Source organism: Solanum dulcamara, chromosome 8, assembly GCF_947179165.1.
Source record: "Solanum dulcamara chromosome 8, daSolDulc1.2, whole genome shotgun sequence".
Lineage (NCBI taxonomy): Eukaryota > Viridiplantae > Streptophyta > Magnoliopsida > Solanales > Solanaceae > Solanum > Solanum dulcamara.
The window spans coordinates 44502164-44515827 of record NC_077244.1 but is presented as its reverse complement, the minus strand read 5'-3'; the positions used below and the strand labels follow the sequence as shown (position 1 = coordinate 44515827).

The 13664-nt window shown below is 38.6% G+C and overlaps 1 pseudogene; it reads right to left on the bottom strand.

Moving 5' to 3' along the window:
- Nucleotides 1–10126: 10126 nt before the first annotated feature.
- LOC129901854 (5S ribosomal RNA) lies at nucleotides 10127–10247 on the bottom strand (annotated as a pseudogene).
- Nucleotides 10248–13664: the final 3417 nt, after the last annotated feature.

Below are 13664 nucleotides of genomic sequence, written 5' to 3'. Positions count from 1 at the left end.
TCGTGAAACATATGACCCGATCCTTACATAGTAATTGTGCCGAGGTACGTACGACTCGATCCATATATATATATGATAATGCATATACGTGCACATAAAACTCTATAACATATCAAACATCCCTTAGATACCATCATAAAGCATGTTCAAGAGCCCCTAGGTATAGGAGCTTACACATCCCAACACTATTCAACCTATAGGAGGCTCAAGGGTCGTAGTTCAACTACTTCAAGGCCCTTATCATTCAGAAGTGGGTACAAGTCATGAGTTACATCCAGAATCTATAAATGGAGCTATCTCCAAATCCATGTTCTATAGTACCTATCGTCCAGTCTTTCTAGAAGTAGGAAAAGACAAGCTCTACATGTACCATTTCCTATCACATGGAAGACTTTGAAAAAGTAATGACTCAACTTGTTATAGGAGTTCTAATAAGTAGGAAGTGAACAAGAGTATTAACTCACCCTCAGAGTTTTAAGAGTGGAATAACTTCAAACTTCATATACATAATACTTACATCTCAGTCATGCCATCAGACAGGAAGAATAACTTTACATACACTAGCTCTCAGCATATAGAAAACTTGAGGAATGGAAGCTTAACTACTTTAAGAGTCTTAACATTCAACAGTGAACACGAATTATGAATCATGAATCATGTTCATAGCTCATGAAAAGATTTACTCCAAGCTTCATACACATATCACTTGTCACTTAGATTGAAGACATGTCCAAAAGAAAGAACAGATAGGCTTTACATACTTATACCAAAACATGCCAAAAGAAGGAATAGCTTTACATACCTCGTATGGACTTCTCTTAATCATGTCCACGTCGTCGTCCTCCAAACCTATTTAACATGGAAGTAATATGAGTATCAACCCTTCTTAACTTTCCATCATCTTAGGTTACACCTTAGTATTAATGGAGTATATTTCCTTAGTCGTTTCCTCGACTAGTTCTGTTATTCGCTAAGGCGTCGATGAAAATTGGGCAGCACCTCCCCTATAATTGCCCTATCCGAATTTCCGATTAGGTCCCTAAGACCTACAGCAAACTAACAACAACAAACTGCAGCATATGTTTAAGCAATTCACACCAACAATATAGAACATAAACTCCAAACGACTTATTCAAAAATATGATATCACAATAGGGCATCTTAGCCTTTATTTTGTAACGCCCTTAATTATACGCAACGAGGGGTCATGTGGATTCAACCAGAAGAACCCTAACCCACATTAGAACATATTTAGGCCCTTCATCAACACATCACACCCCTGAAGCATCACCCCACACGTACAACACCCCATTTCGACTACAATTTAACTACGACGACTTCAATTTCGATTGTTTCTATCGTCGAGCATTTCCACGACTTTTTTTTATACTTATAGCAGTATAAAAGGTGTAAAAAACACTAAATAACAACCCCATAAACTTCAAATTAGAAGGTAAAACCTTACCTTTCCCGAAATTGGCCAAAACACGCCAAAACCCGCCTCGGAAAATCTCTTGATGTGCTGAAACGGAGTGGACTGTTTGCTGTCCGTTTGGTGCTTCTCCAAACCTTAACTTTACATTATTAAAAACTTCATAACATGTAAAATCCCTTAAAAAAACGTGGGAGAAGAGAATCAAGCCATATCTTATCTAATGGCCTTCCAAACACGCTGAAAATTAACTTCGGAACCTCCTTGACGCGGCTGAAATGCTGTGATTACTTGTTACTCATTTTTGCTTCCCCAAATAGGTAAGCTACATTTTTAACCACCTCCACTTGATATAATAATAACTTATCTAATTAATTTATGGAGCGAAATCGGGACATACCTATTTTTCTCCTCTAAGCCGTCATGTTTTTCTCTCTTGTTCTAGGGTTTGTTCTTGAGTTTTTGCTACTGCTTAATTGATCAGAACTGAATTATAAGACACCTATAGATGTATATATGTGGTCCTAGGATGTGACACGTGTCATCCCCATAGGGTGACATGTGTCCAGCCCCTATTGGGCCACGGATCCATGCCTTACCCCTAGGCTGCCACGTGTCTTTGTGGGCCCCACCTCCCAAGTAGGTGGGTCACCTACTTGAACCTAAGTAGGTGGGTCACCTTCTTGCTTGAGGTGCATCCACGTGTTTCTCCTCCATTGGCTTCCACGTGTCGTCTTTTCCCCTTCCTCGTGGGTTTGTAATCTCGTCTTATTTTAGGAGCCTATGTAATCCATGATACGTAAGCTTGGTATGTCCTTAAGAAACTCAAGTATGTAAGACGTCTAAGTTGGTAGCTTACATAGGTAAATCTAGTCCTACGACTCATTTCTCGGCCTCCAACTCCTTTCGAATTTTTATAACCCTATTTCCAATCTTCCTTATTATGAAGCATTTCGTTCTCCTTTCCTTGGAGTTATTTGGTAGCATTATTAACTATCCGACTCACATAACGACTTTTAAGAAACTTAAGAGCCTTCCCAGAAACTTGAGAAGCTTAAGAAGCATTCTAAGGTACCAAAGTACGGGGTGTAACATCCTTCCCCCCTTTAGAACATTCGTCCCCGAATGTTAACTAGCCTCTTAAGGTCTTACGAGTGCTTCAGGATTCTCCTATTCTGGCTACCGTTCATAGGCCTTGTATTAACTCATATGGTCTATTTAAGAATGTAGATTACCTATAGGCATAGGGAACATGTGATATTTCTTTTCTATTTCTTCTTTCCAGTTCCTTTACCACACATCATATTGCACCCTTTACACGAACATGTGTAGGAGCTTAAAGTAGACCGAAAGATTCTTTAGCATCACCATACTAGTCTGTACGTAAACCTGTGTTGTTTCTTACTTCCTTCCTTTACTTACCCTTGAGTTTCCTCATATTCCACTATAGGAGAGATCTCTCATCCTTTCCTTGTTTTGCTGCTTGTATACCACAATATTAGTAGTCAGTAACTTTGTTACCAACATCTTACCTTCAGTCGAGTATTGTCTGGCTATTCCTTACAGTATGTTTAAGTTCTCACCGTAATTCTCTTGTTGTATTCATCCCCTTTGTATGCACCTATTATTTGATGTCATACTATTCAAGTCCTTACTATTAATTCTCCGCACTGTCTCTGGTATCATGGCTTCTATTCGTTTATTGCTGGCCTTTAGATCTTATTAACTCGTGCTAGTATGGGATCTCACTTGAAGCCACTTCCCCCCTTTAGGGTGTACCCATGTCACTATCTGTTGTGTTCTACCTTACGCCCTTATTTACAATTTTCCAATACGTATGATTCTTTTCCAACACATTCGGTATACTGCACCATACCTATGCCTTCCTTTATATCTTCCATACTTTTGGTTGCCCAGGTACGACAACTTAACACAATCATGAGGTGCTAATCCAGTATAATTATGGGTACTCGAGTGACGTAGCAATTTATTCAAAGCCACTTTCTCATAAGGCTTTACTTATTTTTATATCTATCCTCATTATATTCACATCATATCCTGTTCGCATTCTACCCCATAGTATAACACTTCTTAACCTTTTTCACGATTCTTACTGTGGGTTACTTACCCTTGTTGGTTAGTCTTATCCTTAATATATCGTTCTATCCAGAACTACCAGTCTTTCCTAAATCATTTTCCTTTTATTTCAAGGAAAATTTAGGCAGAGTTTCCTCTCTATTCCTTACTATCTCAACACCTGCATGCAGAAAATGCCAAGAATGCCTCATAGGGGTAATACGCATAAAGATACATATATATGTATCATATAACATCATATCGCAGCCTCACAAGGCGCCCAATATCAACAATAGTATAAACTGATGGACTTACCTCGTATGTCCAACTCAAACTGCACCTGTTTAGACTTTCCGTCTACTTTTCCTTTCAATTATCAACTTTACATGTCAACCGTAATTCAATACCTTAACTGGCACCTATTATTCATGCCTTGCTTACCTGCGTGCTGTGTAACTTCCAATATCGTTAGTAACCTCCTTATATTGATATTGTCCTTCTACTGAAATCCCAAGTTAGTATAAGGAATTTCATTCCCTATGACTCGGCTTTATCGCACGATCGTAGATATGAAAGAAAGGTAACATCCTAAATATCCTGTAACCTCTTGTCTATAGATGTGGTGCACAACATACCGATAAACAAGACTATACTAGACACAGTCTGTAGACACTCTAAGGACGAACTGCTCTAATACCACTTCTATCACGACCTAATCCCATGGGCCGCGACTGGGGCCCGACCTGGACCCCCATTTACGTAACTGTCGACTACAGTCAAATTCGACTATATATAACGTGATACTGCTCACAAAAACCTTAATGGGTTAAAAGTTGTTCATGTTCATATAGCCTCCTAGATATAGGATCCCAACACATGAACCCAGTGGGTGATAAAATGTTCATACACGTGTGGCCTCTTTCATTTGCATCATGTCATGAAAAGGAAAGCCAGCCGATAAGGCTGCCACAACATAATAGCTTTTTCAATATATCGCATAGGCATAACCGAAATAAACTCCTAAACAACCCACACACATATGTCTATAGACCTCTAAGAATAAGAACGACAACATATGGTGGGACAGGGCACCCACCATACCCCTGCATAAACAAATATATACATCATAGGACCAGTACTCAAAAGCTAGGCTCTGAAATAGTGAAGCACTTCCAACATAGCTGAGCGGAAATCCTAAGCTGGAGGATCTCCGAAATGAACATCTGTACCTACAGACATGAAACGCAGCCCCCCAAGGAAAGGGGGTCAGTACGATACATGTACTAAGTATATAAGAATACATAACTAAGATAACAATTGAAACAAGGATGTAAGAAACAAAGTATAGCATTTAATAGGATACTATACCTGCATCTCATAAAATAAAGTCATGTATACCATTATCACGTACTGTATCCGGCCCGCTTGAGGACTCAGTGTTATAAACACATCATCTATCATGATAGGTATATGCATATTATTAGCACTGTGGAACGTACAGCCCGATCCATATATATAGCAAGCACATGCCGAGGAACGACAGCCCGATCCATATGTCACATGATAATGCCGAGGTACGACGGACCAATCCATATATATAATGCATAATAATGCCGAGGTACGATAGCCCAATCCGTATAATGCATAATAATGCCGAGGTACAACGGCCCGATTCGTATAATGTATAATAATGCCGAGGTATGATGGCCCGATCCATATAATGCATAATAATACCGAGGTACGACGGACCGATCCATATAATGCATAATAATGCCGAGGTACGACGGCCCGATCCGTATAATGCATAAGATGTCGTGAAATATACGACCCGATCCTTACATAGCAATTGTGCCGAGGTACGTTCGGCCCGATCCATTTATATATATATGATAATGCATATACGTGCACACAAAACTCTGTAATATATCAAACATCCTTTAGATACAATCATAAAGCATGTTCAAGAGCCCCTTGGTATAGGAGCTTACACATCCCAACACTATTCAAGCTATAGGAGGCTCAAGGGTCATAGTTCAACTACTTCAAGGCCCTTATCATTCAGAAGTGGGTACAAGTCATGAGTTACGTCCAGAATCTATAAATGGAGCTATCTCCAAATCCATGTTCTATAGTACCTATCGTCCAGTCTTTCTAGAAGTAGGAAAAGACAAGCTCTACATGTACCATTTCCTATCACATGGAAGACTTTGAAAAAGTAATGACTCAACTTGTTATAGGAGTTCTAATCAGTAGGAAGTGAACAAGAGTCTTAACTCACCCTCAGAGTTTTAAGAGTGGAATAACTTCAAACTTCATATACACAATACTTACATCTCAGTCATGCCATCAGAGAGGAAGAATAACTTTACATACTCTAGCTCTCAGCATATAGAAAACTTGAGGAATGGAAGCTTAACTACTTTAAGAGTCTTAACATTCAACAATGAACATTAATTATGAATCATGAATCATGTTCAGAGCTCATGAATAGATTTACTCCAAGATTCATACACATATCACTTATCACTTAGATCTAAGACATGCCCAAAAGAAAGAACAGATAGGCTTTACATACTTATACCAAAACATGCCAAAAGAAGGAATAGCTTTACATACCTCGTATGGACTTCTCTTAATCATGTCCATGTCGTCGTCCTCCAAACCTATTTAACATGGAAGTAATATGAGTATCAACCCTTCTTAACTTTTCAGCATCTTAGGTTACACCTTAGTATTAATGGAGTATATTTCCTTAGTCGTTTCCTCGACTAGTTCTGTTATTCGCTAAGGCGTCGATAAAAATTGGCCAGCACCTCCCCTATAATTGCCCTATCCGAATTTCCGATTAGGTCCCTAAGACCTACAGTAAACTAAAAACAACAAACTGCAGCATATGTTTAAGCAATTCACACCAACAATATAGAACATAAACTCCAAACGACTTATTCAAAAATATGATATCACAATAGGGCATCTTAGCCTTTATTTTGTAACGCCCTTAATTATACGCAACGAGGGGTCATGTGGATTCAACCAGAAGAACCCTAACCCATATTAGAACATATTTAGTCCCTGAAGCAACACATCACACCCCTGCAGCAGCACCCCACACGTACAACACCCCATTTCGACTACAATTTAACTACGACGACTTCAATTTCGATTGTTTCTATCGTCGAGCATTTCCATGAATTTTTTTATACTTACAGCAGTATAAAAGGTGTAAAAAACACTAAATAACAACCCCATAAACTTCAAATTAGAAGGTAAAACCTTACCCTTCCCGATATAGGCCAAAACACGCCAAAACCCGCCTCGGAAAATCTCTTGATGTGCTGAAACAGAGTGGACTGTTTGCTGTCCGTTTGGTGATTCTCCAAACCTTAAATTTACATTATTAACAACCTCATAACATTTAAAATCCCTTAACAAAATGTGGCAGAAGAGAATCAAGCCATATCTTATCTAATGGCCTTCCAAACACGCTGAAAATTAACTTCGGAACCTCCTTGACGCGGCCGAAATGCTGTGGCTGGTTGTTACACGTTTTTGCTTCCCCAAATAGGTAAGATACGTTGTTAACCACCTCCACTTGATATAATAATAACTTATCTAATTAATTTATGGAGCAAAATCAGGACGTACCTTTTTTTCTCCTCTAAGCCGTCATGTTTTTCTCTCTTGTTCTAGGGTTTGTTCTTGAATTTTTGCTACTGCTTAATGGATCAGAACTGAAGTATAAGACACCTATAGATGTATATATGTGGTCCTAGGATGTGACACGTGTCATACCCATATGGTGACATGTGTCCAGCCCCTATTGGGCCACGGATCCATGCCTTACCCCTAGGCTGCCACGTGTCTTTGTGGGCCCCACCTCCCAAGTAGGTGGGTCACCTACTTGAACCTAAGTAGGTGGGTCACCTTCTTGCTTGAGGTGCATCCACGTGTTTCTCCTCCATTGGCTTCCACGTGTCGTCTTTTCCCCTTCCTCGTGGGTTTGTAATCTCGTCTTATTTTAGGAGCCTATGTAATCCATGATACGTAAGCTTGGTATGTCCTTAAGAAACTCAAGTATGTAAGACGTCTAAGTTGGTAGCTTACATAGGTAAATCTAGTCCTACGACTCATTTATCGGCCTCCAACTCCTTTCGAATTTTTATAACCCTATTTCCAATCTTCCTTATTATGAAGCATTTCGTTCTCCTTTCCTTGGAGTTATTTGGTAGCATTATTAACTATCCGACTCACATAACGACTTTTAAGAAACTTAAGAGCCTTCCTAGAAACTTGAGAAGCTTAAGAAGCATTCTAAGGTACCAAAGTACGGGGTGTAACAAACATGCCCTATCCAAATTTCCAATTACATCCCTAAAAAATACAACTAACCAAAAACAACAACCTTCAGCATGTATACAAGCAATTCACTTCAACATTACATAATACAAACTCCAAGCGACTCGCTCAAAGCTACGATATAAAAATAGGGATTTTAGTTTCTAGTTCGTAAACCCTTTAACCATACGAAGTGAAGGGTCGTGTGGCTTTAACCAGCAGATTCCCCACCTATTTTAGAACACTTTTAGTCCGTGAAACAGATCACCACGCACCTGCAGCCACACACCACAAGCACAACACCTTGCTTCGACTACAATTTAACTATAGCAACTCCAATTTGGTTTGTTTCGAACGTCAAGCATATTTATGGAATTTACCTATTTCCAGACACTAACACAACATATAATACACTTCATAACCACACCATAAACTCCAAATTGAAAATAAAACCCTTACCTTAACCTAAACTCATCAAACTCGCCAAAATTATCAAAATGTGAATTCTGGACAACCTACTGTCTTGTATTGTCGCTTAGTTTTGAAGGGGTAATTGAGGGAAATAGGATTTGTGTCCTAAATGAAAGTTATATACATGTCTCTTAGGTTCACATACAATTTCAAATCACCCCTAAAATTTTTTTGTACAAAATGATATGCCCAAAATACCAACAGCAGTCCTTGTAGAATTTCTAAAATGAAATCTGCGCAGCAGCTCCCCCATGATTCACTACCATTTTTCGAGCATAGAAAAGCCAAACTGGGTTTTAGAGGCTAAATAAAAGTTATATCCCTATAAAATATCTTTCCAAAACATCTTTAATCACTTGAAACAAAGCCTTACACAAGGAGTTATACTCATTTTACTAACAGTAGTATCATTCAAAAACAGGTCTGTTAACAAGAACAAAAACCTCCTCTTTTCCCTAATGATAAATTTTATGTTGTTAAACACTGTCATATCACTGTAGGATACCTTAAATAAGTAATTCATGGACAGAAATCAGGAAACTTACCTTGAAAGAACCCTAGCCGTAGCTCCCTTATTCTTGCTCTCTAGCTTTTCTCTCAACGTTTTCTAAGGCAAAGATGCTGAAAATGATGTTGATCAGCAATACACATGTATATATATGTGTCCTTAAAAGGGGACACGTGGAAGCTCTCTAGGGTGCCACCTCATGCCATACAACCAATCATACACTACCACGTGGCAGCGTGGGGGTCCACCCTAAGTAGGTGGGTCACGTACTTAGCCCAAGTAGGTGGGTCACCTACTTAGCCCAAGTAGGTGGGTAACCTACTTGTCACCTACTTGCTTCATTTTCGTGGGTTCGTAATCTCGTCTTACTTTAAGAGCCTATGTATTCCTTGCTATGTAAGCTCAACACGTACTCCAACAGATTAAGTACGTAAAACATCCAAGTTGATAGCTTACGCATGTAAGTTGAGTCCTACAACTCATTACTTGGACTCCAATATGTTTCAAATCCTTATAGACCTATTTCCAACCTTCACTCTTAAGGTTCATCACGTCCTCCCTTCATTAGAGTTATTTGATCATGTTATAGATAATCTGGGTCATGGGACAACTTTCTAGAAGCTTAAAAAGTCATTCTGGAGCACAAAGGTACGGGGTATAACATTCTTCCTCCCTTTAGAATATTCGTCCTCGAATGTTAACTAGCCTCATAAGGTCTTACGAGTGCTTCAAGATTTCTCTATATTGGTTGTCATCCAAAGGCCTCTTATTAACCCATATAGTCAATTTAAGAGGGTAGATTACCCGTAGGCATAGAAAATAGGTGATATTTCTTTTCCCTTTCTTCTTTCCAGTTCTCTTACCACATATCATATTGTACCCTTTACACGAACATGTGTAGGAGCTTAAAGTGGCTCGGAAGATGCCTTAGCGTTGCCATACCTGTCTGTACGTAAACCTGTATCATTTCTTACTTCCTTCATCTGATATTAGGGCTCCACTATAGCTTTTGTCCTTAGTACTGATTGTACCTTAAAGGTTTTGCTTCAAACCATCTTATACCTTCCCTTAATGTATTCAAATATAGAAGTTACATGGCTACTACTGACTTCGTTTATCGAGTAATCACCTGGTTTTATTGTTGGCATATCGCTAGTCGTAAGTTGCATCAGTTGTTTTGTAAAGCTATATTCCCTATCTCAAAGGGTCTTATCATCTTTCACGGTGGATTCACATATACACAATACTTCTTTATACCAACAATGCCATGCAAGGCCAACATATACATACATCCATATCATCTCATATCACAGCTGCATAGGGCTTCCTAGGGGGTTACCCATCCTAGTACTACTCTTGCCCAAGCACGCTTAACTTCGGAGTTCTGATGGGATCTGGTGCGTTAGTGCTGGTATGATCGCATCCATCCCTTGTGGGGTTTGTTTGAAGTTTAAGCATTCCTATTTACACATGATAGCATCAGTTGATTTTCTCTTATGCTTATATTTCTCTTGTCCACTTCCCCCCTTTAGGGTGTATCCATGTCATTGTCTATTTATTTCTAACTTTCCAAATGCATAGGAGTCTTTCTAACCTATTTAGTATACTGCGTTATTTCTATATCTTCCTTTACATCCCCTATACTTTGGGTTACCCATGTACAAAACCTTAATACTATCATGAGGTGCTTATAACCCTCAATTTACAGTACCAACTCCAGTCTTAAACACTGGTATTCGAGTGAAATCCTTAATGTAGCAGCGTATTCAAAGCTACATTCCATTTATCCCAATCAGTAATTAGCTCGTGCTCATAATTGGTTCAAATTCTCCACTCGGGAGCACTTATATTTTGATGATCCGTAATTCAAGCTTCGTCATAATACTAGCTTTATTCTAGTGGATACCACTTGACCTTTTATTCTTAACATTCTCTATAAATCTGTGTAAGTCTTTCTTATTCATTCACTATTTGCCTTTCTGTCTTCCACTTAACTTATTCTGCTTTACACATTTCACAGTACCGGCACGCACTCACAGTCTAGTTTGTCACACTTGCTTTTGCTTCTCTTACTTACACTCAAGTTTCCTCCAATTTCACTATAGAGGAGATTTCTCATCCTTTCCTTTTTTTGTTACGTATATATCACAATATCAATTCAGTTGGTACCTTAATATATCATTCTATCCAGATCTATCAGTCTTCCTTAAATCATCTTCTTAGGGTCACAAGTCTTTTCCAACTTTGGTTTACCATATCAATATCGACCTCCCAGTTTCTATTGCCATTAATTCAGCAATTAACTTATTTCTCAAGGTCAGCCATACTTTTAGTTTATGTAAATTTCATCATTATTGTGGACATGACCTTTCAATACATACTACAGCCCTGTAGCTCATTATCTTTCTATTTTTTGGAAAATTTAGGCAGAGTTTCCTCTGTATTTCTTACTATCTCAAACCTGCACACAGAAAATACCAACAGTGTATTATAGGTCCAGCACGCATAAATATACATATATATATGTATCATATCATATCATATTGTAGCCTCACAGGGCGCCCAATATCAACAATATTATAAAATGAGGGACTTACCTCACATATCCAACTCGAACTGTGCCTGTTAGACCTTCTGTCCATATTTCTTTCACTTTTAAACTTTATCTACTTTTTCCTTTCAATTTCTGACTTTACATGTCAATCGTATTTCCATACCTTACCTGGCATACATCTTTCATGCCTTGGCTTACCTGCATGCTTTGTAACATCCCATATTATCAGTCATTTCCTTCTATCGACGTCGTCTTTCATCTGAAATCAGAGGTTAGTATAAGGAGTTCCATTTCCTAAGACTTAGCTTTATCGCACGACCTTAGATATGAAAAAGAAAGAAATATCCTAAATGTTCTGTAGACTCCTGTTTATAGATGTGGCGCGCAACAGATCGATAATCAAGACTCTACTAGACACGGTCTATAGACACCCCGAGGCTGAACTGCTCTGATACCACTTCTGTCATGACTCAACCCCGTGGGCTGCGACTAGGGTCCAACCTGGGCCCCCGTATATGTATCTAGCGGATGTAACAATCAATATAAGAACTATACATAAGAACCCCAGTGGGTCATAGAATTTTCATGCCTATTGCCTCTTTCATTTGTATCTTATCATGAAAGGGCGTGCCAGTCGATAAGGCTACCATAGTATCTTAATATTTATAATACATCATATAGACATAAATGAACAGAACTTACACGTATAACCCACACATATATCTACAGACCTCTAAGAACATTAGTAGTAACATATGGCGGGACAAGGCCCCCGCCATACCCCTGAATAAACAAATATATACATAGGAGGTTTGGTCCTACACCTCGGCTACAACTCAATGGAGCTTCTTGCAAACTGGCTGAGTGGAATCCTAAGCTGGCGGACTCCAAAATCCTGTATCTGTACTTGTGGGCAAGAAGCACAGCCCCCCGAAGAAAGGGGGGTCAGTACGACATATGTACTGAGTATATAAGTATAACATAACTGAGATAACAACTTAAATAGGGATGCAGAAAACCAAGTATAGCATTTAGTAGGGTACTATACCTGTACCTCATAAAATAAATTCTTGTCTACTAGTATCACATACCATATCCGGCCCGCTCAGGGACTCAGTATTTCAAATACATCATCTATCACGATAGGCATATGTATATTATTAGTGCTGTGGGATGTATATCCCGATCCATATAAATATGATAGGTTAGTGCCGAGGAACATCTAGCCCGATCCCTACGTATATACTATGTTAGTGCCGAGGAACGTTTGGTCTGATCTATATATATAATATGTTAGTGCCGAGGAACGTACGACTTGATCCTTATACATATAGCAAGTTAGTGCCGAGGAACGTATGGACCAATCCCTATTCATATAACATGTTAGTATCGAGGAACGTACGACCCGATCCCTATACATATACTAATGCATATACGTGCACACAATACCTGGTAATGTAATAACCATCTCCGGAATATCATCATAATATGTGTCAAAGATTCTCTAGGAATAAGAGTTTACACATCCAATCATTACTCAGCTAATAGAAGGATCGAGGAATAGGAGTTTCACCACTTTAAGAATCCTAACCTCAAGAAGTGAGTACAAGTCATGATTTATACCCAAAACCTATAAATGGGATCACCTTTAACTCATACCATATATCGCTTCACTTACATCCTACTGTTTCAAAAGAAGGAAGGGATAAGTTTCACGTGTACTACTTTTTGTCAGGTAGAAGACTTACAAGTCCATAACTCAACTATTGCAGGAGTTCTAATATCGAGAAGTGAATAAGATTGATGAACCATACTCAAGGTTCTATGAATGGAATTATTTCCACATTACATACACAATCTACTTAGGACTGAGATATGCCAACAGAAAAGAAAGATAGACTTTACGTACTTATCACTTCCTAATGTATGAAAGGCTTGAAAGGTCCTAGTTTAATTACTATAAGAGTGTTTTCATTAAGAAGTAAATAAGGTTCATGAATTACGCTTGACATTTATGAGTAGATTTATGCTCAAGTTCATATCATTCACTACTTAACTTGAAAACATGTCAAAAGAAGAGAAAGAATAGGGTTTACATACATTACCTTTTATCATATAAAAAAAACCTTAAAAAGGAAATAGTTTGACTATTACAGGAGTTCCACCATCATGAAGTGGATAAGAATTATGAACTGTACTCGGAGCTTTACGAATGGAATAACTCCCAATTTCACATACATAATACTTACATCTAAGACATGCCAAAAGAGAAGAAAGGGTAGCTTCAC